Source organism: Dasypus novemcinctus, chromosome 3 (genome assembly GCF_030445035.2).
Source record: "Dasypus novemcinctus isolate mDasNov1 chromosome 3, mDasNov1.1.hap2, whole genome shotgun sequence".
NCBI lineage: Eukaryota > Metazoa > Chordata > Mammalia > Cingulata > Dasypodidae > Dasypus > Dasypus novemcinctus.
The window spans coordinates 146,440,670-146,465,832 of NC_080675.1; the positions used below are offsets into that span (position 1 = coordinate 146,440,670).

Sequence of the window (25,163 nt, forward strand, 5' to 3'; positions counted from 1 at the left end):
AGTAACCTTGAGAAACTCGGTGAGGTCTACCTCCAGGACAAAGAGCAGAGTTGCTTGCTGCTTGCTATGAAAGTAGCGCACTCCCCAACTTAGTGCTCCTCAGCTGAGACACAAGCCCTTTGCAGGTGTGGCATCCATCTCGACCTCTCTGCTTTGTCCTCATGGGGCTTGGAGCGAGGAAAATCCATGCAAATGCTGATGCTCACGCAGAGTGCGGTGCTGAGAGTTATAAAGTCCTTTGTTTCTGATGTAGGAGTCTCATGTCTTTTTCCATGAAACAGTAATAGGTTAACTCATTAGCTTATAAACAGGGTAAAATCCCTGACTCAACAATTAATTCTTGTCATGATGGCAATTGAGCAGAAAGGACATTTAGACTCCAAAAAGTAAAGCATCTTGCCTAATTTTACATAGCTGGTAAATGGCAGAGTTAGAAATCAAACCTGGGTCTTTCAGACTCCAAACCTCATATATTTTATTTGCTGTTTTCACCATCTCGGATACCACACTGTGCCCTCTAGTCAGTAGAAACCATTGATATGAAATTAACTTCATAAGAAAAGTAGCTGATGCTGGTTAAATGTTAAGTCTGAAACCACTTTCCCTAGAGAAGCTTACCATCTGTTACCTATTTGGAGGATTCATCTACCATGCTACACAACTGGCTTATGTAGATTAAATGAAAACATTTAAATCTGGTTGTTGTGGTGTTTTAGAATTGGTTTTTAAAAGTATTTTTTTCTCCAGCAGGCTCCAGTGCATAAATATGATGAATGTTCTTAAAAATGAAATGAAGACAGTAGGAATTATCCTTATACCCATATTGGCAGAAGTTTATACGCTTTCCATGCTGGAGTGAAGAGGAGGTACCTAAAGCCCTAGGAATATGTGTCACTGCATAGAAAATGGTTGCGTTGATTGAATCCCCAGTAAGTTTGCCACAAGTACTTAGTACCATGTCTGGTATTTGGTGGGTACCCAGTGGTAAATATTATTATGATTAGGTACTCAGTGCTTTCTCATTGAACATCAATTATCCATTCATTCAATTATTCTGTAAGTATTTATCGAGCACCTGCTAAATAACAGATATTGTGCTAGGCATTGGGGACACAACAGTGAAAGAGACAAAAGTCCCTGCCTTCACGTAGCTTATGTTTTAGAGGGAAGACAGGCAATGGATGTCAGTGTCAGCAACTTCTTTGGAGAAAAATTAAGTAATAAGAAGAAGCTAGAGAGAGCTGGCGTGGGTATTGCTCATTTAGATTAAGTGTCAGGGGAGGCCTTTGCATGGAGAGACGTGGATGCTACTGAATACAAGCATGAGGATGATGTGGGGAGGAACCAGGTTCTTTGCTGCCCAGTTCATTGTCTGTTTTGGACCATGGTCTCTCTGGACCTCCTCCCACCTGTAGCCTGAGGATCAACCTTGTGCACAGAAATTGAGCAAACAGAGTAGAGCCTTTTGCACTCTGAATGGATGCTTTGAGTCACTGTTTGCCTCAGGTTGCCATCTATTTTAGTTTCCTGGATTGCTCAAGCTGATGCCATGAAGTGGGTTGCGTTAAACAATGGGAATTTATCAGTCATGGTTTTGAGGCTAAGAGAAAGTTCAAATTAAGGCACCATCAAGGTGATGCTTTAATTCTCAAAGATTGGCATTCTGAGCTGGCTGCTGGTGATCTTTGGTCCTTAGCCTGTCACATGACTATGCACATGGTAGCCTCTTCTCGACTCTGCTGGCCTTTCTGTTCTCTCATGGATTCCATTGAATTTCAGCTTCTTGCTTCCTGTGAGCTTCTCTCTGTCTGAATTTCGTTCTGCTTCTAAAGGACTCCAGCAATAGGATTAAGACCCACCGTGGGCCACACCTGAACTAAAGTAACCTCATCAGAAGGTCCTGCTTACAATGTGTTCATACCCGGAGGAATGGATTAAGTTTAAGAACATGTTTTTCTGGGATAGGTGCAACTCCAAACCACCATCAGAGAAGTAGAAAGTGTTATTTTTATTTGTACTTGAACATGGGTTTTCCTACATGCTAGGCTCTATACCAGCTGCTGAGTGTGTTTGTGCTGAGTAGTGTGATTGGGAGCTATTTTGTTGTATGGAAGCAAGAGGGTGAGTGGGATAAAAATAAATAGCATGGTTAGTGTTTTCAGCAGAGCCAATCAAATGGAAAAGGTTCCAAATAATGGGAGGCAGGGAGAACAAGGAGGAAGGGGGGAGGAAATCACACTGATCTGTGGGCTGGTATGGAACTAGCTACCAGCCTGGCCTTAATGGGCTTTTGGTACTGAGTGGAGGTGGAGGGTGAGACATCTCCACCAACCTCTGTTTTGTTGCTTTGGCTTAAAGAATTTAAGGAGGAAGAGTAGATTCTCTCCCCTTCTGTAGCTAAAGGTGGGAATAAATGTAGAAGGATTAGGAGACTATTCAAAGGCCAGGGTGTTCTCACTGACTTGAACAACACAAATTTTATTGTCACTTTTTCTTCCTCCCAGAAAAAGAAAAAGATTTACTTCCATTGCAGATATTTAAGCATTTATGGGATGCCTTTTACAAAAGAGTTAAAACGTGGGAAAACCCAATGCGACCCCCAGTACTGCTTTACTTCTGGCTTTTGCTTCATTTTGTGACTTTGATTCTTTGATCCTTCCAACCATAAATCATTTAAGTGACTTTGATTAAATTACCACTTACCTTCCAAAGTTCTTTGTAGAGTGATTATTTTTCTTTTAATATTCTATACAATTCTAATGAGGTTTTACAAAGCAGGTTCGGATGCCAGCTCACCTGGGCTCTTTCTGGCACGCTGTGATTTAAAGCAAGTCATTTCACCTCTCAGGGCTTAGTTTTACCATTGATAAGAAAAGCTTAGTGTTTAATACACACCTCCCATAGAGAAGGTGTCAGGAGTTTCATTCAATTAGTATTTACAAAATATTACGACTTGGAGACCCCAAAAAGGGCAATACATGTGATTATTTTTATATACAATGTGAAATCTGCTCTAGCCAATGTTCTAGAATGACCATTTTTGGGCTCCACACGCCTTATTGAGACCATTCCTCTCTGACTTCTCTGGACACTGAGTTTTGTTGTTTTCCCAGGGGCTGTGGCTGTGCAAGCTGAACAAATGGCCAGTTCTATGCCCAGTGTGTTCTTTGCTTAGCAAGGAGATTCTGACTCTATCTGTATAGGACCAGCAGCAAATTGCTAATGTCTTTAGTTTTGAAAACCTGTGAAATACAAGACCCCCAGTTCAGCTTACAAGGCTTTGTCAAAAAGTATAGCAAATCACCTTTAATTTTGCTCACCCTATGGTTTTATTAGTAGTACCAGTTGACTCCCACTGAGATTTATGTTGCTGTATTACAAAGGTTGAACCACTTCATCCAGGCAAAGTTTTCCTGTGACCCCTACGTTTACAATAACTATTAAAGACTACAGTAAAACATATATATTGGACATGGTCCAAATATTTCCCACTGCATCTGAACTGATTATTGCTCTACAAGAGCAGAAGACCAATGAAATGTGGGTTTAAGGAGAGGCAGCAATCAAGACAGTGGATCTTTAAGTTTAAGCTAATATTTAATGTAGGATAAGGACTACTGGTAAATATTGATTTATCTTCCCTCCTATTCCCTTAGGGGCTTAATCTCAGAGCTCAGAACATTCAACAAGTGTTTGTTATTTCATCAGTATTATAAAAACAACACTGGAATTCTTTTCCTTCTTTCTTTCTTCCTTTCTTTGTTTTTTTTTTCTTTCCCAGAGACAGAAAAAGCATTCACTGCCCCAGCAGGACAGGACAACTTCATATGTGCCAAGTGACCCCACCCATACGGAAATAGGCTTTACTGCAGTTCCATTCTGCATGAGACCTGCTTTTTTCTTTCCTGATCTGGACAGATTCTTAACTGCAACAATTCTTGAAAGGATTCCTTCAAAGTGAGGCTTTAAAGACAGCAAAAAATATTGGTAGCAAATGATTGAACCCACAGTAGCACTTGAACCATCTCAAGTAGCACAGTATGATAACTTTCTGTGGTTATGGAAATGTTCTATATCTGTACTGAATGTATCCACAAGATACTCAGGGCTATCTGAGCACTTGAAATATGGCTAGTACAATCGAGGAGCTGTATTTTAAATTTTATTTAATTTTAAATCATTTAAATGTAAAATAGCCACATGTGGCAAGTGGCTACCATATTGTATAGATTTATAGTTTCCTAAGAGTTAGCTTAATAATATATATTCCTTCCACACACACACATACTACCCAAGTACAACTGAAATACAAGAACAGTTCTGATGTACCTTGAACCTCCCTGGTCTGGTAAGTGGAAAGTCCTGAGACTATCTGGACCTCCCTTTGTGGTTGAATATTGTTCCTGCTTACTCTTTCTTCCGTATTCCACAGAGGTTGATCGTTTAAAAAAATAAAATAAAAACAAAAGCTTTATTGAAATACAATTCATATTCCATGCAATTCACATACTTAAAGTGTACAAGTCAAAGATAAAAAATGAAAAAAAAAAAAAAAAAGAAAGTAAAGAACAACAACAAAAAAATAAAGTGTTCAAGTCAATGTTAGGTTTTTTTTAGTGTAGCAACAACGTTGTACAACTATCACCACTATCGGCTTTAGGACATTTTCATTGACTCGAAACAGAAACCCTCTGCCCATTAGGAGTCACTCCCTACTTCTCCCCAACTACTGCCTAATCTATTTTGTCTCTATGGATTTGCCTGTTCTGGACATTTCATATAAATGCAGTTATATAATATATAGTGTTTTCTTACTGGCTTCTTTCACTTAGCATAGTATTTTCAAAGATAATCCATGTTATCATTTCCTTTTATTGTCAAATAATATCCTATTGTATGGCTATACCTCATTTTAGTTATCAGTTCATCAGTTGGTAAACATTTGGGTTGTTTCCACTTTTTGGCTATTTGCTTCTATGAACAGTTGTGTGCAAAGTTTCTTTTGGGAATATACGTAGGAGTGGAATTGTTGGGTCATATGGTAACTCTATGCTTAACTGTTTAAGGAACTGCTGGATTGTTTTCCAAAGCATCTGAACCATTTTACATTCCCACCAGCAAAGCATGTCGGCTCCAATTTCTGCACGTCCTCACCAACACTTGCTATTTTCTGTCTTTCTGATTATAGCCATCCCAGTGGATGTGGAGTGGTATCTCATGGTAGTTTGATTTACATTTCCCTGATGGTGAGTTACCTTTGGCCCCCTGCCCATTCACATTCTGTACAGACCCATTTCTCAGGCAGATTCACCCTGGGGCTAGAGTTTTACAAGAAATGAACAAATTCCATTTGAGGTGTTTCTTCAGAAATTATGCCTCGCTGTGCAAAAGGCAATTAATTACTCTATCATTGCTTCTGTGGCTCAATTAATAAACTGATACTTGGTTTTGACTACCCATTTCTTTTTTTTTTTTTTTTTGCTATTCTAAAATTTTATTGACAATATTGTGATTAAAAAGTGAATTTATATCTGAAACTTTGAAACAATAGTATATAGAGATAGGATAACCTAGATTATTCCTATGTAATATTTTTCATATCTTTAAGCATCATAAGTTGAACAGAAATATAACCTATTCACAGTGCCATTTGCTATTTCCTGAGGTTTGAAGCAATTTATGTGGTTTTAATCCATAATGGCCTACATTTTTATCTTTATGAATGGAAATATTTAGGCAGTTCACATGCTTTGTAAAACCATACTACAGTATGTGCAAATGTATATACTGAAGAACTGCAAAATTTTAATCAAAATCCATTTTCAGTTTGCTAAATAATTTCTTGGTGGAACCACTGGAAGAGATACATCAGAATTATTTCTTATAAAGGCAGTTTGATTATGCTGATCCAAGTAATGCAGTGGAGGCAAGTTGGGTAAAGGTGAAGTTTTACTTTTAGTTCTCCAAATGCTATCTCACTTGATTTGGAAGGGCTTGGGAATACCCAAGAATTAACTTCCGGAGAATTTCTGCCATAAGAGCTGTGTTTCTGAAAGTTTGCACCATCATTAGGAATGGATCTCTCATTATCTGTCCATGACTGGAGAATTGGTTTCTCATATAAAATCTTTAGGTCTCCTAGTAAAAGGGAAGATGTGGTATGACAAAGAGCTTTGCCATTTGCTGAGAGAGGGATGTATCTTTTGTATGTTGCAGTGAAATTCCAGTGTACTTTTCAGTACTTTCCAGTTGTCTATTCCATGGTCTTTAATACATCTTACTGGGGCACAGCCTTTCTTGACTACATTTGGGGTTTTTAGTTTTCTTAGTAGTTCAGCTTGTACTGGAGTCACCAGATGTAAATTAGACATTTCTCTCTTCAGTTCCCAGTATACCTGTTGTAGTTTATCACTTGAAATGCTTAGTCTTTAGAGGTCTCTCCTCTTCAGATTGTCTTCCTGAGACAAATCCATTTGTTTGGAGTTTTGTAGCTCTATTTTGAAATCATTACATTCTTTCCTTATCAGTACTAGCTTGTGTTCCAAACCATGGAACTTCAAGTCACAGCTCAACTTTCCCACCTCCAGTTAGATGAAGGGGGATTTAAATTCCTCATCACCTGCTGGGTTTCCACTAATGTCCTTCAATGGAGGAATTCTACTTCTTTACACTGTAGCTGTTTATTCAATACCTTCAAAGATTCAGAGTTGTCTTTATTCATTTTTATTCAATTTGCTCTTCAAATTATCTGTATCCAGGTAGACCTGTCGATATGCATGAAAGGCCTTATTTACTTGTTCTTGTTTCTTTATCTAATCATGATCCTATAAGCTTTTCTTCCAAAAACCTTATTCTTCCTTTAAATAAAGAGTTCTCTTTTTTTCCGAATCCTTAAGTTGTTTTTTGATGCCTTCATATGCAGTGACAAGGGTAAAATGTGAAGCAACAAACTCTTCTCCTCAGTATATTGAGACTGGATTCTCTTTCCTAAGGTCTTTTTCATGATTCAGAGTGCAGATATCATCTTCAACCAGCTCATCCATGACAGCTTATCTTTAGTGGTCACTCAGCAAATAACCAAAAACCATCGAATACACAGGGTAGACACTGGAGAAACTTCAAATACATACTGTTAATCCTTAGAATGTACAGGGGGTTTATGTCCACCATTCAGATGCCCACACAGTGCTGTCCTATCCACATGTCCATCTTTCCTGCATTAGCAGTGAGTTTAGTCGAATGACCATTTCTTGTCTAGTTAATTGTAGTATACATTTACACTTTTCTGGGTCAGATTCCTAGACAGGGCCCCTTCTCCTAAGCACAGTCGCTATCGTTAAAAATGGCGTGAGCCAGTCCTATGGGAATGCTTTTTGTTTCTTCCTATTACAGAAGAATTTTCCCAAAAGTCCTTTCTCAAACAGGCACACCATATTCAAAGATCATCATCAAATCGTAGTGGCTTAAATGATTAAAAATAAACAGAGCAAGAATCAAAATGTTGATACAAGATAAGGACAGACAGGTAGAAACCAAGGGGTGAGAGGCCTTAAAATTCAGGCAGGCGATTTGCCTATAGGAGCAGCATGACCTTCCACTGCCTACACTCAAGGCTTTATGTATCCATTTCCTCAATAAATATCGTGTGCCTAGGTGTCCTCGCCATAAGGCTCTGGGGATAGAACAATGAGCAAAATGGACCTTTTCTTTGTTATCACAGAGCTTAGTAGGTGAGGCAGGTATTAATCCATCAAACTGTGCCAGTGTTGAGAAGGACCAGGACAGAGTACCAAAAGATTAAGACCATCAGTTGTTCATCAGTATTCTCTTTCCGTGGTCTCACCTAGGCTAGTACCGCTACTCCATCCCAGCTTGACTTATATAGGTTGAATTTCTGTAACCAAGTTTTTCCAGCATCTTGAGAGGTTAAGGGTTCCCTCTGGCTTTGTTGACTTCCTATCATAGTCCTAGTCATCCTTTCAGGCACTGCTCAAATACAGGATTTTCTGTGAAATATCAATATTCTGACCGCCTCTGGGAATAAATATTCCATCTCTTCCCTGAATTCCCATAGCATCTTATATACGTATTATAATTTCTCATTTGTAGTAGGGAAAGTTCTTTACCTGTCAATTGTCTTCACCAGTCAGTGAACAACTCAGAATAAGACTTTGTGTCTGAGGCTTGTTTATATTTTCAGTTCTAAGCTCAGCACCTCACAATTAGCAGGTGATCAATAAATGCTGAATAAATGAATGAATAAATGAATGAATAAACATATAGAGAGTCAAATTTCACATGAGCCTGGATTCTAGCTAGGAGTGATTCATCATGGAAATAGAAATGGATTCTCAACTCTTGTGATCTTTGTTTCCTATTTTCTATTGATCTTTTCATGTAATAGGAAAAAAATATAAACACATTTTCTTGTTGGAACAATTTTTTTTTTAATCAACAAAAGCTAAATAGGGTGGGTCTCACTCACTGCAGGTGTCCCTGCTCTATCACTTGGCTGCTCCTCATTCCTCTCCTCTGCTCTTTTGACTATAACAGGGAGCAGTGTAGAATGACAGCTTCCCACCAAATGGAGAGGGATGCATCGTACCAAAGAGTGACTCAGACAAGTCCAGCTTGGTGAGCAAAGAGCGATTAAGAGGGGGCTTATGTGAGGAGGCTTTTCACATAGTGGTAGATCCAGGCTGGTTATGGCCTAAATCATCATCCCTGGTGGCGAGCGGAGAGCAAGGCACTTCCGAAGCTCGAGCCACACTTGCCACAAAGCAGGAGGGCTCTTTTATGCTACATGTCTATGTGCACCTGACGGGGAGCATGATTAAAAAGTGCAGTGCTCAGGACGGATAATCAAGGAATGGACAATCACAGAAGTTACATTTGCACAGTGACTATGAAATCAAACATCTACAATGTTTTGTTGGTAATGCTGAAGTTACATCTTTCTATTGATATGAAGGTGGCCAAGCAATTCACAGACCAGATTATTCTTAGAGTTTCCTGGGTGAGCTGTCTAAGCATACTTATCAGTCACGAGCTCAGAAACAATTATTTCTCAAAGCTTGCTGTGTAACAAATAAGAACTGAAGTGCCCACAAAAAGGGGAAAGAGCTGGAAGGGTTGTGGGAAAAATGCAAAGCCATATGCTTCATCCACACCTTGGCCACCGATCTCCAATCGCAGTGGAAGAGAAAAATCGCCATGCTCATAACCAGAATGGCTCCAGCACAGGCAAAGCTGGCCTCAATGAGGAGTGTTCCCCTCCACCATAGGGTGCTCATAGGGGGCTTGGGACAGAAGGACAGCTACATAGATGATAAGGCTTGGAGCAGGAGGGGCAGCCTCACCGTCAAGTGCCCCATGGAGCATGTCATTGTCACTAACTGGGATGACATGGAAAAGATCTGGCACCAGATATCTTACAACAAGCTGCACCCCGTCCTTCTGACCATAACACCCCTGAATGCCAAGGCCCACAGGTCCTGTGTGAAACCTTCAGCACCCCAGGCCGTGTTCTCCCTGTATACCTCTGGTCACACTATTGGTATTGTTGTAGACTCTGCGGGAGTCACCCACACTGTGCCTATCTGCGAGGGCTCTGCCCGGCCCACCCCATCCTCTCTCAACCTGGCTGGCCAGGCCTTGACTGACTACCTCATGAGGATCCTAACAGTAAGAAGCTACAGCTTCACCACCATGGCTGAGCAGGAAATTGTGTGCAACACCAAGGAGGAGCTGCGCTACATCGCCCTGGACTTTGAGCAGGAGATGGCCATTGCCACACCATGTCATATCGTCCCCCTCCCTGGAGAAGAGCTACGAGCTCTCTGACAGCCAGGTGCTCACCATCAGCAATGGGTGTTCTGGTGTTTAGAAGCCCCCTTCCAGCCTTCCTTCCTAGGTATGGAATTGGTGGTAGTCACGAGACCACCTTCAACTTCATCATTAAGTGTGATGTGGACCTCCAGAAGAACCCATATGCCAACTCAGTACTGTCAGGTGGAACCTGGCCCTGGGCACTGCCAGCAGGATGCAGGAGATCATGATCCTGGGCTCCAGCATGATGAAAATTAAGACCATGGCTCTCCCCAAGTATCAGTACTCTGTCTGGATCAGGGCTCCATCCTGGCCTCCCTCTCTACCTTCCAGCAGATGTGGATCAGCATGATGAGTTGGGCCCCTCCATCATGCACCACAGATGCTTCTAAACAGACTGCCAGCAGATGCGGAGCATTTGCTATATGAGGTAATTTAGAAGTATAGATATACCCTGGCAAATCTATACAATTCATTCTAGCCTCAGGAAACTGGAATAAGCCTTTGAAAAGAAATTTGTCTTTGAAGCCTGTATCTGATATCAGAACTGGAGAACTTGTTGCTGATTTTGACCTTGTAGTCAAGTTAACTGTACCCTTGGTATATGTTTGATACCCTGTTCTTATCTTGAATATAACCCCTACTGACCATGGCTCGGCCACTTCCTGACAGAGGTGAGATGTGGAAGAGAAATCCATTGGCTTGGTGAGAGTCTACTTAACCATCAATTTCTTGATCTGTGCAAGGTATTAACCTAAGAGCAAACTATTCCAGGATGTCCCTAGAGGCTGGCAAGAGCTCTTGAATCACTTGTTATTTCTGTCTTGCTGATCTGAAAAGGTTGGAAAAATCTGAGCCTTAGGACCCAGTGTCCACTCTTACCTGATATTTTCCTACCAGAGCACTGTAAGTTGTTATTTTCCTTGAGTTGTGGAATGGTTTGCATTTATACCTGCAAAATGTATTCATCTTTTAAATTTCTGTAACTTTTTCATACATAATTCTTAAATCTCTGAGAGATGTCAACAAATCTTAGTTTTTTGCTGTTGTGTGAGACCATTAGGCCCCAACAACATGTTGTATAGGGAAAAGTAAAGTACTATAGTTAAAAAATAATAATTTAAAAAACTAAGTAGGGCAAAATGACTTTAAGTCAGTGATCAAGGACCGTAAATGTGAAAGCTAATGCAGTCTTTTAGCCTAGGAAACAGAATCCACCTCATACTCCACAAATCATGTTTGCAGGATTATTTCTAGGGTGAAGACCAAGGAACCAAGTCTAGTGGATCATGGGCAAACTGGACATGCAGGAATAAGAAAAGTGGGCTGGATGGAACCCAGAGTCCAAAGTCACATAAACAAGTCTGAGTAGAAGCACCTCTTGGCCCTGGGGATAAAAGTCAGAGCCAAATGGCAGTCTGGGTTCTGGGCACTGGCCAAGGATAAGGTTCAGGGTAAGAAATGAGTCACACAAGAAAATCAATCTTAGTTGCAGGAAGCTCAAAACTCAGTATTTCAGGAAAAAGGAAAACAATTAGAGAGCAGAACAAAGAAATTGACCCAAAATTTAAACAAAACTCAAGAATAATAATCATGACACCAGCTGATAGAGACATAGTGTTAGGGAAAATAGAGAATCACATGGCCATCTATGCATCCCTCTACCACTGCAAGACATTGTCCTTGAAGGGCAGACAGAGCTAAGAGCTCTCCTGTCATCTTCAAGGATGTGCTGTCCTTGCATTGCGTTTTAGTCCCTCTTTTACTATTCCTTATAAGTAGCAAGATTGTGATTTCTATCACGACAAGAAAGGCCATCCTTAAACTTTTCATAGATTGTCATAGCATGTTATTCAGTTTGCTCCTTCATTGTACACAATGAAGGACTTGCATCCAGAATATATAGAGAACTCCTAATCTCAATAAGAAGACGATTAACAGCCCAAAAGGTGGGGGGGGGGGGGGGGCAAAAGGATTGACACTTAGCAAAATATGCTCTATGAATAGCTGATAATTACATGAAGATGTTCAAGCTCAACATCAGGAATACGCAAATTAAAACTTCCATGCAATATCACTTCACTGGCTATCCCAAGTCTTGGTGAGGATGTGGAGCAAAAGATTGGAAAATTCATATACTGTTGACGAGCAGAGCAGATGGGCACAACCATTTTGGAGAACCGACAGCTTCTTTTTAAAAAGTTAAATGTGTATCTATCCTATGATCCAGCAATGTCATCCCTTACTCTTTACTGAAGAGAAATGAAAGCATAAGTGTATGCAAATATACACACACACAAAGACTTGAACATGAATATAATCGCTCTATTCATAATAGACAAAACTGGAAACAAACAAATATCCATCAATAGGTGAATGATAAATTGTGGTATATGCATACATTGTATACAGCAACAAAAAAGGAACAAATTACTGATACATACAACATGAATGAATCTCAAAAATATTATGTTGAGCAAAAGAAGTCAGACACACAAGATTACTCTCTGTAGGAATCAATTTATATGAAGTCCCATGGTGATAGCAATCAGAAAGGGGATTCCTCAGTTGGAAGCAATAGTCTGGAAAGGGGCATGAGAGAACTCTCTGGGGTGACTGAAATATTCTACATTTTGATTAGGATGATAGACGTGAGTGTAAATACTTGCCGAAACTCAATGAATGCGTGCTTAAAACTTGTGCATTTTGTTGCATGTAAATGATAGTTTTACGAAAGAATGAAACTTGGGCCCTGAAAAGTGAACAGATGTGCTTAAAATCAGGCAGCAAAACAATGGCAGAATCAATCCTTGAACTCAGGCCAACTGATGTCAGAGCAAGGGCTCTTTTCCTTCCCTTACCTTCTCTCAGTGTAAAAGAGAGGTGAGAAGAACCAGACACAGTGAAAGAAAGCAAAAGGGAGGCAGGTACCAGAGGCCGGGAGGGGTGGTATCACTGAGGTTATCTTTCTGTCCTGGGCAGGAGACTTTAAATGGCATCTGCGATGGAATGAGCCAATTCGATCATGACCACCTGCAGGAGTAATGAGGAGGGCCTGACAGACATTGGGGCAGAGATAAGGATCACCATCCAACCTGTGGAGCCTGCCAGAGGAGGCATTAAAGTTATTCTTTTGTTGATACCCACCTTGGGTCATAAGTAATAAACCTGTTTCATGTTTAAGGCCTTCACGAATTCTTTTTAGGACATAATCAATACATATTCATTGCCAAAAATAAGAAATATAAATAAACAAGAAAAAATGTAAAACTTCTTCTGGTTCTATTATCCAGTGATAATCTCTGGTAGTTTTTTATGCCTGCCAGTAGCTTGAAATACCTTAGTTTAACAAAAACAGGATTATACTATATATGCTGTTTTATAATGTGCTTATTAAACAAGATGAACATTTCTCTCTGTTAGTGGGTGTAAATAGATGACATTATTTCTATTAAGTATATAATATTCCATGGATACCTACATCCAGATTTGTTTAGCCAAACCTCTGCTGTTACATATTTAAGTTGTTTCCGTTTTTTGCTACTACCTACTGCTACCCTGCAAGTGGAGAAAATCTTGTGCATACATCTGTACTCACTTGGCCAGTTATTTCCTCAGGAAACACTCCTAAAAATGGACGTTTTGTGAGGCATATAATGTATATTGCCAAATTTTCTTTTCAGAATGTTTTTACCAATTTACATTGTCAAATCTCCTGGCACCTAATCTGGACTGTAACTTTGGTCCCCATGTTAAGTATCACCTCTGTTCATTGAAAAAATCCGGTCACTTGGGATTAGAAATTACCTTTGATACTGTCTAGCTCCATCTCCCAAGCAATGCCTGAAACCCCCTTTGGATTCTCCTGTTTTGAAATGGAGAAAACATTTCTTTTAAAATGGGAATTTGATTTGAGTTTGACAGAACAATTTTGTGACACTGGAAAGCGAAGTGGCCCTGGGGTCCGAATGTCTTGGTTTCAAGGTAGGCTGCATCCTTGTGTGTGGCTATGTGGTCGTCAGCAAGTGACACACTTACTCTACCTGGGCCTCTGTGTCCCCACCTCTTACCTGGCATCTACGTTGTCTTCAGTTCTGACATTCTACAACTCTTCAGCTATTTAAAGCATTCCTCACAAAGATTGGGCTTGTAAATTGAGAGCATCAGCCTTTCGAAATGCAGCTTTTGTGGGAAAGGGAAAAAACCCAGCAGCTGGTATGCTGCTGGACCAGAATTCCATGTTCATTGTGAAGTAATAAATTGTGTCTTGGCTCCCAGATTATCCAGTTTGCCTCGGGTTTTGTGGGAAGTGGCTTTCTCAAGAACGGTTCCCATTGCCGGAAAGTGGGTGTTAATTTGTGCCTTGGCTATTTTTCAGGGCACACTCTGGCAAAATCCTGGCCTCTTTTTCAGAGGATCAGCAAATGGAATGACAAGGGAGTTGCTCTCCTTGCAAGATGACACACAATCTACATTAATAACCCAAATCAAACCTATAGTCAGAGACCCAGTTTTATAATGGAGCACTTATCCTGGACCTCTGAGGGGTTTTTGGACCAAGTAGAAACATTCTGGTCAGCATACCACAGGAACAGGATGGCCAAAAGCTTAGCATTAGGTTAGTATTCCTTAATAAAATATCTGTGGTCCCCTGAAATGGGATCCAGGTGGTGTCCTAGGAGAGAAAAGGAAGGTAAAGAAAAAGAAAAGGAAAGAAAATAGAGTAACATTTGTATTCAGTCCTATATAGTTTGCAGCCTACATTGACATACCTTAATTACTCCACATGACGTCTCTGGGATATCATCCTTGACATTTTGCCCCAAGTAACACAACAGGTAAATATAAGAGCTGAAGTGTTAGTGGTGAGTGGCTTAATCACCTCTACAACAATCCCAGGGACTGGCTTGACTTTCCTTGAATCCCTGTTTTCTTGGAAGATTTTTGCAGACTCATACTTCTTTTCTTTTCTTTTTCGTCTTTTATGACAATTGAAAGCAACTTTTCTGTCTTGCTCTTTGAATCTACAATAACAAATTAAAATCACTGGCTAACCTTTTGTATAGTGTGTTTGAAAACACTGTCTAGTCTAGTATTTCCCAAACTTTGGTCACTTGCAAATGACCTGTGCAATGTTTGCCCCACCCAGTAACACATGTTCTATTATTTATATGATATTTGTCATTCAGTAAATGTGCTTGTTTCATGTTTATTTATTCTAAGCAGTGCAGTAGCTGTAAAGCCATCAGATTGATATACAAATTATAGTTTTCTAATAGACCTTAAAATAATTACAAATCTATTAAAATTATTAAAATTTTATTTGTGTCCTAATATAGCTCACTTGCACCCTCTTTGGTGTACCCTGATAAATTAATCAAAATTAAATTTAAAAATTCAGTTCCTTAGTTGAAGTAGCCATATTTCAAGTGTTCAATAGTCACTGTGGTTAGTGGCTACCATATTGGACATGCAGATAGACAACATTTCTATCATTACAGGAGGTTCTCCTGGACAGCTATCCCTAAGGTTTGGCCAGGGTTTTTTGTTTTTTGTGTTTTTTTTAAGATTTATTTATTTATTTAATTCCCCCCCACCCCCGGTTGTCTGTTGTCTGTTCTCTGTGTCTGTTTGCTGCGTCTTGTTTCTTTTGTCCGCTTCTGTTGTCGTCAGTGGCACGGGAAGTGTGGGCGGCGCCATTCCTGGGCAGGCTGCTCTTTGTTTTGCGCTGGGCGGCTCTCCTTACAGGCGCACTCCTTGCGCGTGGGACTGCCCTACACGGGGGACACCCCTGCGTGGCACGGCATTCCTTGCGCGCATGAGCACTGCGCATGGAACAGCTCCACACGGGTCAAGGAGGCCCGGGGTTTGAACCGCGGACCTCCCATGTGGTAGACGGATGCCCTAACCACTGGGCCAAGTCCATTTCCCTGGCCAGGGTTTTTACAACAGAAAACAGCATGACTGTTTTCACTAACTGAAGCTAAACTAGTATACGATAAGATTGTCTAAAGAACTGTGCATAGTCATTCATTTAGGAAATGCTACAAAAATGTCAGATAATAGTTTGTTCTAGTGATCATTGGCTGAGTAGCAATGCACAATAGAAGCATTTGAACTTGAGTGATGGGCTCACTTCAATATGCTCTGAACCTTTTCTCTTTCCTGTTGCTCTCTTTCTCCCTCCATCTCTGCCAATCCCATTCTCTCTTCCTCTCTCTCTCTTCTGTCTCCTAGCCTCACCTTCATTCTCTTTTTTGGTAATATTAAACTTTATTTTTAGAGAAGTTTTAGATTTACATTTACAGAGAAATTATTCTGAAAGTGTATAACTTCCTCACACTCCCAAGCATATAGATTCCCCTATTATTGACATCTTAGATTAGTGTTGTACATTTGTAAATATTGAAACATTGCTAATAATCAAAATCTATGGTTTACATTATGGTTTACCCTTTGTGACGTACAGTTCCATAGGTATTGACAAATGCATAATGTCATGTGTCCATCATTTCAGTATCATATATAAAAATCTCACAGCTCCAAATATGCCATGTGTTCCACCTATTCATCCCTTCCCCTCCCTCTTTAATCCCTGGAAATATCAATATTACAAGTTCTTCTGTTAACACAAGATAATAACTACAATAACAATAACTCTACTTTGGTCCATAGTTATATTCCCCCTCTTATGGTTGTTCATTCCTCAGTCTTGAAGGATTTGGTCTGATGTCCACTGTGGCTGCTTCAGGCTGAGAGGAGACTTAGATGTTATGGAGCAGATGGATGGAATTATTTTACATGCAGTTGTAGATATATGCCATGCCTAAGAAAAGAAAACAGGCCCATATGCCAAATCCTCAACCACATTGCTTATACATATGAACCTTATTCCTGTAAAAGTTAAAGTTAACCTAATTATAATTAATGCCTAAGAGTTACCTCCTGAAAACCTCCTTGTTACTCAAATGTGGCCTTCCTCTAAGCCAAACTCAGCAAATAAACATACCACTTTCCTCACGACATGGGACATGACTCCCAGGGATGAGCCTCCCTGGCACCGAGGGATTATTACCAAGCACTAACCTCTAATGCATTGGAGAAAAGGCCTTGTCCAGAAGGGAGAAAAATTAAAGAGTTTTAAAGGCTAAGAGATTTCAAAGTGAATCAGGAGGTCATTCCAGAGATTACACTTATGCTGGTCTCAGACAGATTTCACTGACTGCCAAAGTAAACAAAGCCTCAAACAGAGTGCTCCTGAGGGCTCTAGGAACATTCAGACACCAGAGGCAAGGCACACAGCCTCATGAAATCAATATTCCTTTGGTGAGCCCTATTTGGGAATATATGATAATCTATTTTCCTAATATATCAGTTTTACTCATTTATAATTCCCCTAATCATGATTCTTACACTTTTATTACTTGAACCTATAATTTTCTATATACCTATTAAGTACATTTCTCAGAGACTTAAATCTTTGGATTGTTCACATGCTGGTTGAGCCCTGAACCCCAGCAGAGTAGTGACCAACTCCTTCTCTCTAGTTCTTCAGGCTTGCCCTGGACAACCAACAAAACAATGATGATGGACAAGTCCCATCTTACTTTCATTTTTTACTTCAGTCCTTTCTCTCCCATTCACCCTCCCAACTGTAAATCTTCCTAATTTGAAATTCTAGTATATTTGATATGTTATTCTTCAACTACAATAACTTCAGGCCAGGGGACATTCTCAATTGTAAAATGATTAAGGGATACCTCCTAGAAAATTCAATGGAGGTGTACTTAACTGCACACTCATGACTCTACTTAGAAATCCCACTGAGTGTCTCAATGTCATCATGCTTAAAACAGAACTTTCACTCAAACCCCTGTCTGTCCCCATTTATGTAACTGTGCCAAACCACTTATTTTCCCTACTTTTCATCCAAGGCCTCCTTTAAAAAATGAGAGAGAACTTTTGTCAGTGCTTCTCTGCTGGCCCATGGAAGATAGTCCCAAACCTCCCTCTGTGGCATTGGTTACCTTTATTGACAATGCTAAAAGCTAGGAATTGCCTTGAAGGCTTGATGCTATTTCTATTTGTTTGTTTGTTTGTTTTTTAAACCCTCTTGGAGCTTGGAAAACTTCTCAGGAATCCCCAAAGGGAGAACAATGCTGCATAGTCATATGGATGCTTCATGTATTGGCCATGGTGTCAAGGAGTAGAACAGACCAGACATCACATCCTTCTCCATTTTTTAATTCTCCAGAGTACCCAGACAGGAAAGGAAAGAAGTGGATCCAAGAGCTCTCAGAAGGGCAGGACTCTCTGGAGAATATATCTGCATTGTTTGATTGTACAAAACAGACTCTTCCTTAGGAAGACAGAGTTGAAATTTTCCCTTATTCCCTGCAGTGAAAAGTGTTACCTTTTTTCCCCCCTATTCTATATGTACTCAATTAAGCTATGGAAAATTCAGTTCCTCTTGCTAATTTATGCAAGAAGTTATAATACCTTGAGATCCTTCATATGTTGGCTTTAAAAACTTAAACATGGGCTTGGTTATTCTCAGAGAAGTAATGTGCTGATTTGCTCTCTTTCTAGGACAAAAGGAGGCAATTGTCCAAAACCAGACATCTCTACCTGTGTGGGGGTGATAGAGACATCTTTCTGGCTAGGGTCTGCATTGCCTCACTCTCTGAAAAGAGAAACAGATCCAAGTTTAAGTGATTTTAATCTTACTAAAGTGTAAGTTTATGTTGTCCTCTGGATACTAACTATAACAGCTATTCAGAAATGCTTGATGTGACTTGCCTTCATATTTTAGTTTGAGGAATTTAAGTCTCAGAGAGGTTACATAACTTGCCAGTGGTCACACTGCCAGTCAGTGGCAGAGCTCAGAGTCCATCCCAGGTCTGCCCAATACCAGAGGATTGTGGTCTTTGGTCCCCACTCTTCTGTGTTTGTTTATTCATCACATGTTTATGGATGGGGCAGCAGACTTGGCCCAGTGGTTAGGGAATCCATCTACTACATGGGAGGTCCATGGTTCAGACCCCGGGCCTCCTTGACCCGTGTGCAGCTGGCCCATGCGCAGTGCTGATGTGCACAGGGGGTGCCATGCCACGCAGGGGTGACCCCTGCGTGGGGGAGCCCCACGCGCAGGGAGTGCACCCCGTAAGGAGAGCCACCCAGCACAAAGGAGAGTGTAACCTGCCCAGGAATGGTCCCGCACACACGGAGAGCTGACACAACAGGATGACGCAACAAAGGGAAACACAGATTCCTGTGCCACTGACAACAACAGAAGCAGACAAAGAGGGCACAGCGAATGGACACAGAGAACAGACAACCGGGGCGGGGGGGAAGGGGAGAAAAATAAATAAAATAAACAAATCTTAAAAAAAAAAAAGTTTATTGATGGTTAATGTGTGCCAGTCACTATTCCAGGCTCTGGAAATTCTACGATAAACAATAAGGACAAAATCTCTAGGCTATGGAGCTTATAGCCTAGAGAGTAAAGACAGAAAAACTGTGAGTTAAAAAGCAAAATAAAATGGAATAATGTCATTTTTAAAAAAGATTTATTTATTTCTTTATTTCTCTCCCCTTTCCCCCCCACCCCAGTTGTCTGTTCTGTGTCCATTTGCTGTGTGTTCTTCTTTTTGTCCACTTCTGTTGTTGTCAGCGGCATGGGAATCTGTATTTCTTTCTGTTGCGTCATCTTGTTGTGTCAGCTCTCCGTGTGTGTGGCGCCATTCCTGGGCAGGCTGCACTTTCTTTCACGCTAGGCTGCTTTCCTTACGGGGCGCACTCCTTGCACTTGGGGCTCCCCTACACAGGGACACCCCTGCGTGGCACGGCACTCCTTGCGTGCATCAGCACTGCACATGGGCCAGCTCCACACAGGTCAAGGAGGCCCGGGGTTTGAACTGTGGACCTCCCATGTGGTAGACGGACGCCCTAACCACTGGGCCAAGTCTGCCACCCCAATAATGTGATATTGAACGTGGGGCTGCTTTATGTTGGGAACTCTTAGACACCTTTTCTGAGGACATGACTTTTGAACCCAGAGCTCAATGACGTGAAGGCTCAAGGATCCAGGTGTTGCAGGAGAGGACACAGCAAGTGCAAAGGCCTGGGGTGAGTGTGAGTGCCATGTGTTTTGGGAACAGTGATGTCCAGTTTAGCAATGTTGCCAGAGTGGTTGAGTGATACAGTGTAAGGTCAGATATGTAGACAGGGTTTGGATTTTGTTCCTAGTGTATGGAGCAGGACAAAACAAAAGCGCTTTAGGCAGGGGTAGTCATATGATCAGAAGTAAGTTTCTGAAAGATCACTCAGGTTTCTTGGTGGGGAATAGAGTATACAGGGGCAAATCTAGAAATAGAGGAAATGGTTTGAAGAAAATGAACTGCATAGAGGCAGGAGATTTTTTAAGAGAAGGGACAGGGCTTTAGAAATAGCACCTAGAGAGGAGTGGGGAGGAGGGGGAGGCAAGGAAAGATTATATACCCTGCTTCTGGCCCTGAGGTATTCAGATGTGAGATGGGGTCCTTGGAAGCCAGTCTGGTCAAGTTCATGGGCTAAGAGGAAGGGAACATTCACAGGAGAGATTGGCACTATGGGAAAGTTTGCTGTAGCGACAGCAGTGGTGAATCACAGTAATAGCTAGCTTTTTTAAAACCATGTACTGTGTGTCTGGCAGTCTTCTAAGTGCTTTTCTTGCAATAACTTTAGTCCTCTCAATAATTCTAAACTGTACATAGTTGTAATAGCCCCATTTTACGTAATGAACTGAGGCTCAGGAGAGTTAAGAAACTTGCAGCTCTAAGCCCTAAGGCTGGAATGAGAGGCTGCTAATTTCTGAAGTCGGAGTGAAAAGGTTTAGGGAGTTGTCAGAGTGGGATGGGGAGTAATCTCACTAAGGGAGGGGAGGACTTGTCTGGAGAGGAGATCTAAGTGACAGAGGTGGTCTGGGAGCTGGCGACAGAAGTGAACAGGCTTGTTCCATGAAGCCCTTCACCCTGACAGACACCAGAAGGTTCCTGGGGCTCGGAGCCCCCAAGTGACTGCTCTTTCCTTCCGCTTACGGTGGAGGGGGTGGAGCGACGGGGCCAGCTGGAGCCTCCTCCCTGAGACTGATTTCTTAAGCAGCTTGAAGAGGAAGAGCAGTTTCAGCCAAACAAGGCAGTTTCTTAACCTCTTGTATCCCACCACAGTTGGGAGAATGCTCCTATCTACACATTTCTGGGAAGTTTTGCCATGGCTCTCGTTTGGAGACAATCATAATAGCTAAAACCTATTAAGCCCCTTCTATGTCTCCATTGCTATGCTGAGCACTGGACGTAATGTTCTTTCAATACACACAGCAATCTTATGATACGGGTACAATTCCTCCTCTCATTTTTCTGATGATACCTGAGCCCTCGATAGGTTAAGTAACTTGCCTAAAGTTATAGTGAGTGGTGGAGCTGAGATCTGAACCCTGACAACCTGACACGGGTGGTCACATCTTTATTCACCATGCTACAAGTGGGAATACCCATATCTGGGTTGGGGGGAGGGGTGCTTTTTAAACCCAAGAAATCTTTGTAAACCCAGAAAGAATGAACAGATGCAGTAACACAGAGTTGGAAGAGAGAGGTCAAGTGTAAACAGCCAAAGTCTTCTAGGCCATACTGATTTTGAAGTATCAGCAGACCAAACACCAGCATCAGGGAAGAAACTGAAGATAATGAAATTGGGAGAAGACAAAGGTGAGAACAGGAAAATTATATAACTAGAGAGAAATGAATTATGGTTTATGTGGCTTGTCATCCACTGCTTAGTCTAAAAGTAACACAATTTTTAATTCTACTTAATGAACACCTAAAAACTGGCTACTTCCCCATTCTCCCCTTCTCTCCATCCTCAAAGAGAAAAGTGCTGTTTTTTTGTGTGTGTTTTCCATGATTTTAAAAGAAAACAAACATGCCAGACATTTTTAAAAGAAACATTTTAAACAGATGAAATAAGATTCTTTAATGATCATTTGATCATATTTAATTGAATCCGTTTCATCATTTTAAAATATATATTCTATATATTCCCAGGAAGCAGACTTGGCCCAGTGGATAGGGCATCCACCTACCACATGGGAGGTCCGTGGTTCAAACCCCGGGCCTCCTTGACAGGTGTGGAGCTGGCCCATGCACAGTGCTGATGCACGCAAGGAATGCCCTGCCACATAGGGGTGTCCCCCACATAGGGGAGCCCCACACGCAAGGAGTGCGCCCCGTAAGGAGAGCCGCCCAGCACGAAAAAAAGTGCAGCCCGCCCAGGAATGGTGCCGCACACACGGAGAGCTGATGCAACAAGATGACGCAAGAACAACAAAAAATGAAACACAGATTCCTGTGCCGCTGACAACAGAAGCGGACAAAAAGAAGAACACACAGCAAATGGACACAGAGAACAGACACCTGGGATGGGGGAAGGGAAGAGAAATTAAAAAAAAAAAAAAAAATATATATATATATATATATATATATATATTCTCTTTACTTTTAACTATACCCGTCTAAAAATGTGAGTAAATGATCTCGTTTTTCTTATGTTCTGTCATCATCTAGGCAAAGCCACTTTTTAAATGAGATGCTTGTGCTTCTCCAACTTGAAAAAATTTGACTTCAGAACAACTGCCCCTCTATGGAGGGTGCATGAATTTCTCTGCCAAACAGCCAAGAGTAAGGAGAAGGCTCTCAGTTCTTCGTTTCTTTTCTAAAAGGATTCCTTCACCTGTAAATCAATTTGTTTTCTTTTGACTCACCTGATGGATCAGATTTTGCTGCTATTAAACATTAGCTCCTTGGAGAACAATTTGTCCTGTGAATAGTAGATATTTGTTCACTGTTGTACAGACATGTGTTGAGTGCCTTCTGTGTGTTTCAGACCCCGAACATCAAAAGTACTGGAGCCACCTGTATGGTGAGCCAGTCTGTCGTTCTTTGTGCAGCAAAGTCCGTGAAGGTTAGGGGCCTGAAGTCCTGAGCACATTGACCTAGCTTTCAGACCCTCGTCATTGGCACACACTGAGGCAGTCATGCTCTCCTGCACCTGCAGGCACCCAGCGTGGATCAGTGAGGCCCACGTACTCCAAGATGAAGAGACTGGCCCCAGAGATACTACCCGACGGGAGAAAGCACAGGCAGGTCCCGTGACTTCCAGTCCCAGGGCATTTTCTTTAAAATAAAATCCTCCTCTCAGATGCACATTTTTAGTCTTTAGCCTCTTCAAATTCATTATTGTTGTTGTTGTTATTAACAGCCAGTTTTAGAATAGCCAACATTTTATACTGTAGAATCTTGGTAGAAGCAAGCTTGGAACTGTTCCTCAGGACACCTTTGAAGGTGTGGGGTTAAGGAGGGGCTGACAAAGGTCCAGGGCATTTGGGCAGTCAGAGTAGCACACAACTGCAGGCTGGGTGTTTGGAAAAGTGGGAAATATTGATCATTGATTGAGAGAGATGTTCAGAATTTCATGCTCAAATGTGACCAGTTCTGGGTATAGTGGTTGCCACTTAATAAATACTCAATAAACATTTGTTGACTGAGTGAATGAATGTGGGGGAGAAAAATACAAAGCAAAGAGAACAATCAAACCCAGGATCTTCATTGACTTTCTGTGCCTCCTGGAAAATATAGAGTTAACACCTGTCTGTGTCTCTAAGTGAAACTGGAAAGTTTCAGTGTCAGAGTTTATGGATATCTATCTTTAAATGTTATTTTATAACCTTTAATAATGTTAATAATAACATAAGAATAAGGGAGATATTTGTGGAGGTAAATTTGGGAAGTAATTAGGAGATCTATGGCTTTCCAAAGATGGAGATTTTAGAGCCAGCACTTTAATGAGATTCCAGTCTGAAACAGAGAAGGGACAACCAAGCCTTCTAGATGCTTTCCTTGTACTTCAATACCATCACAATGATGGCCAAACTTTGTTATCTGCCCATTATGGGAACTGGGGAGCCAAAATTTGGGGATAAGTCAGATTTAGCTCATCTTTGCTTCATTTTTGGACATGAGTAAAAAGATGTCATGATTAGGGATGCCGAAAACAACTCAGCACAGGCTTGGTAGCTTATAGTCACAGAAATGTACTCTCACAGTTCTGCAGGCCAGAAGTCAGTTAGACAGATTTACAAGGCAGAAAGAACTCCATGCAAAGATTTTATTTACCAGTGGGACGTTTTTCCAAGTAACGAGTTAGAAATAACCAGCTACTGTTATCATAGCCCGTGGACAGAACATTCCAACTGTGAGGAAGCTGAACCCAGACACAGAAGTCTGTGTCCTAAATCATACTGGAAAGTCAAAATCAGTTGGGATTTTTAAGAAGCAGAAAAATTTCTCTGATCTCTTAACTGCAGTAGAAAACCATAGTCATTTACAAGAGCTAGTAGGAAGATCTAAGAGGTGGTGGCTTTGTCTCAGTATCCTTAGCTGCAGGCTCACTCCACCCCTTTTCCCTCTGGATTTTGAGCCCTTCGAGGGCAGTGACTGGACCCCATTAGTCCACAAGTGACCAGCACCTGCACAGGATACCTAGCGCAGCAACCCCCTGGGAACGGCAGCTCCATCGATTGAGCCATGGAAGTGAGAACTAACCCCATTCAGTGATATTTCTGTTGCTGGATAGACGATCAAATTTTGAAGTGTTTTCACTGATCCATCACTAACCATTGTAATGCCTAAGAATTTTTTCCCTGTCTACTGGAGACGACACCACGATAAATTGCAACTATCTTGCACCGAGTTTCATTTTGTTCTGATTCACTGCCAGCTTCAGGGATCTCCTAAAATCACAGTTTATGGACTTTACTTCTTGGTGGTTCCCAGAGAGAAATAAGCCTAGATTTCAGGGCATGCCTGTTTCTTCAAAGTTGCAGCCAGTTTACAGGCTCCCTGCAAAGGTCTCTTAAGCCTCTAAGTATTTCCTCTCTTAAATCACACATCACTAGCTCGGACAGAATATTTTCAAGTAGCTTCTTTCTTGTTAGGAGACAGTCACTTAAAGGTTTACTGAGAAGACAGACACACAGTCATTCTTGGCAGTTTTATTGTGCTGCTACTGGGCTTAGTTTAGTGATGCTTTTTTTTTTAAGTTTGTTTTTTTTTTCCTGAAAGAATCTCTTCAGTGCTGCAATTGAAACACGATGTAGACTCTCTTGTCATGTTTATAGGGTTGGATGAAGGACTGTATATGTGAAAGGAGCTTAATATCTTGCTCATGCAAATATCACCACTTTTATTTGACACATTTCAGATGAGGTGATGCAAATCCCTAGAGCATGCGATAGATGATTG

At 41.1% G+C, this 25,163-nt stretch overlaps 1 protein-coding gene, 1 long non-coding RNA gene and 1 pseudogene across 6 annotated transcripts in view; 1 reads left to right on the plus strand and 2 right to left on the minus strand.

Moving 5' to 3' along the window:
- THSD4 (thrombospondin type 1 domain containing 4) overlaps window positions 1-25,163 on the plus strand; it is a 634,788-nt gene that overhangs the window by 359,612 nt on the left and 250,013 nt on the right. The gene's annotated exons all lie outside the window — the stretch shown is intronic.
- The window catches only part of LOC105745457 (uncharacterized), a 52,816-nt gene that overhangs the window by 11,796 nt on the left and 15,857 nt on the right, over window positions 1-25,163 (minus strand). The gene's annotated exons all lie outside the window — the stretch shown is intronic.
- On the minus strand, window positions 5,823-7,043 carry LOC139438216 (5-azacytidine-induced protein 2 pseudogene; annotated as a pseudogene).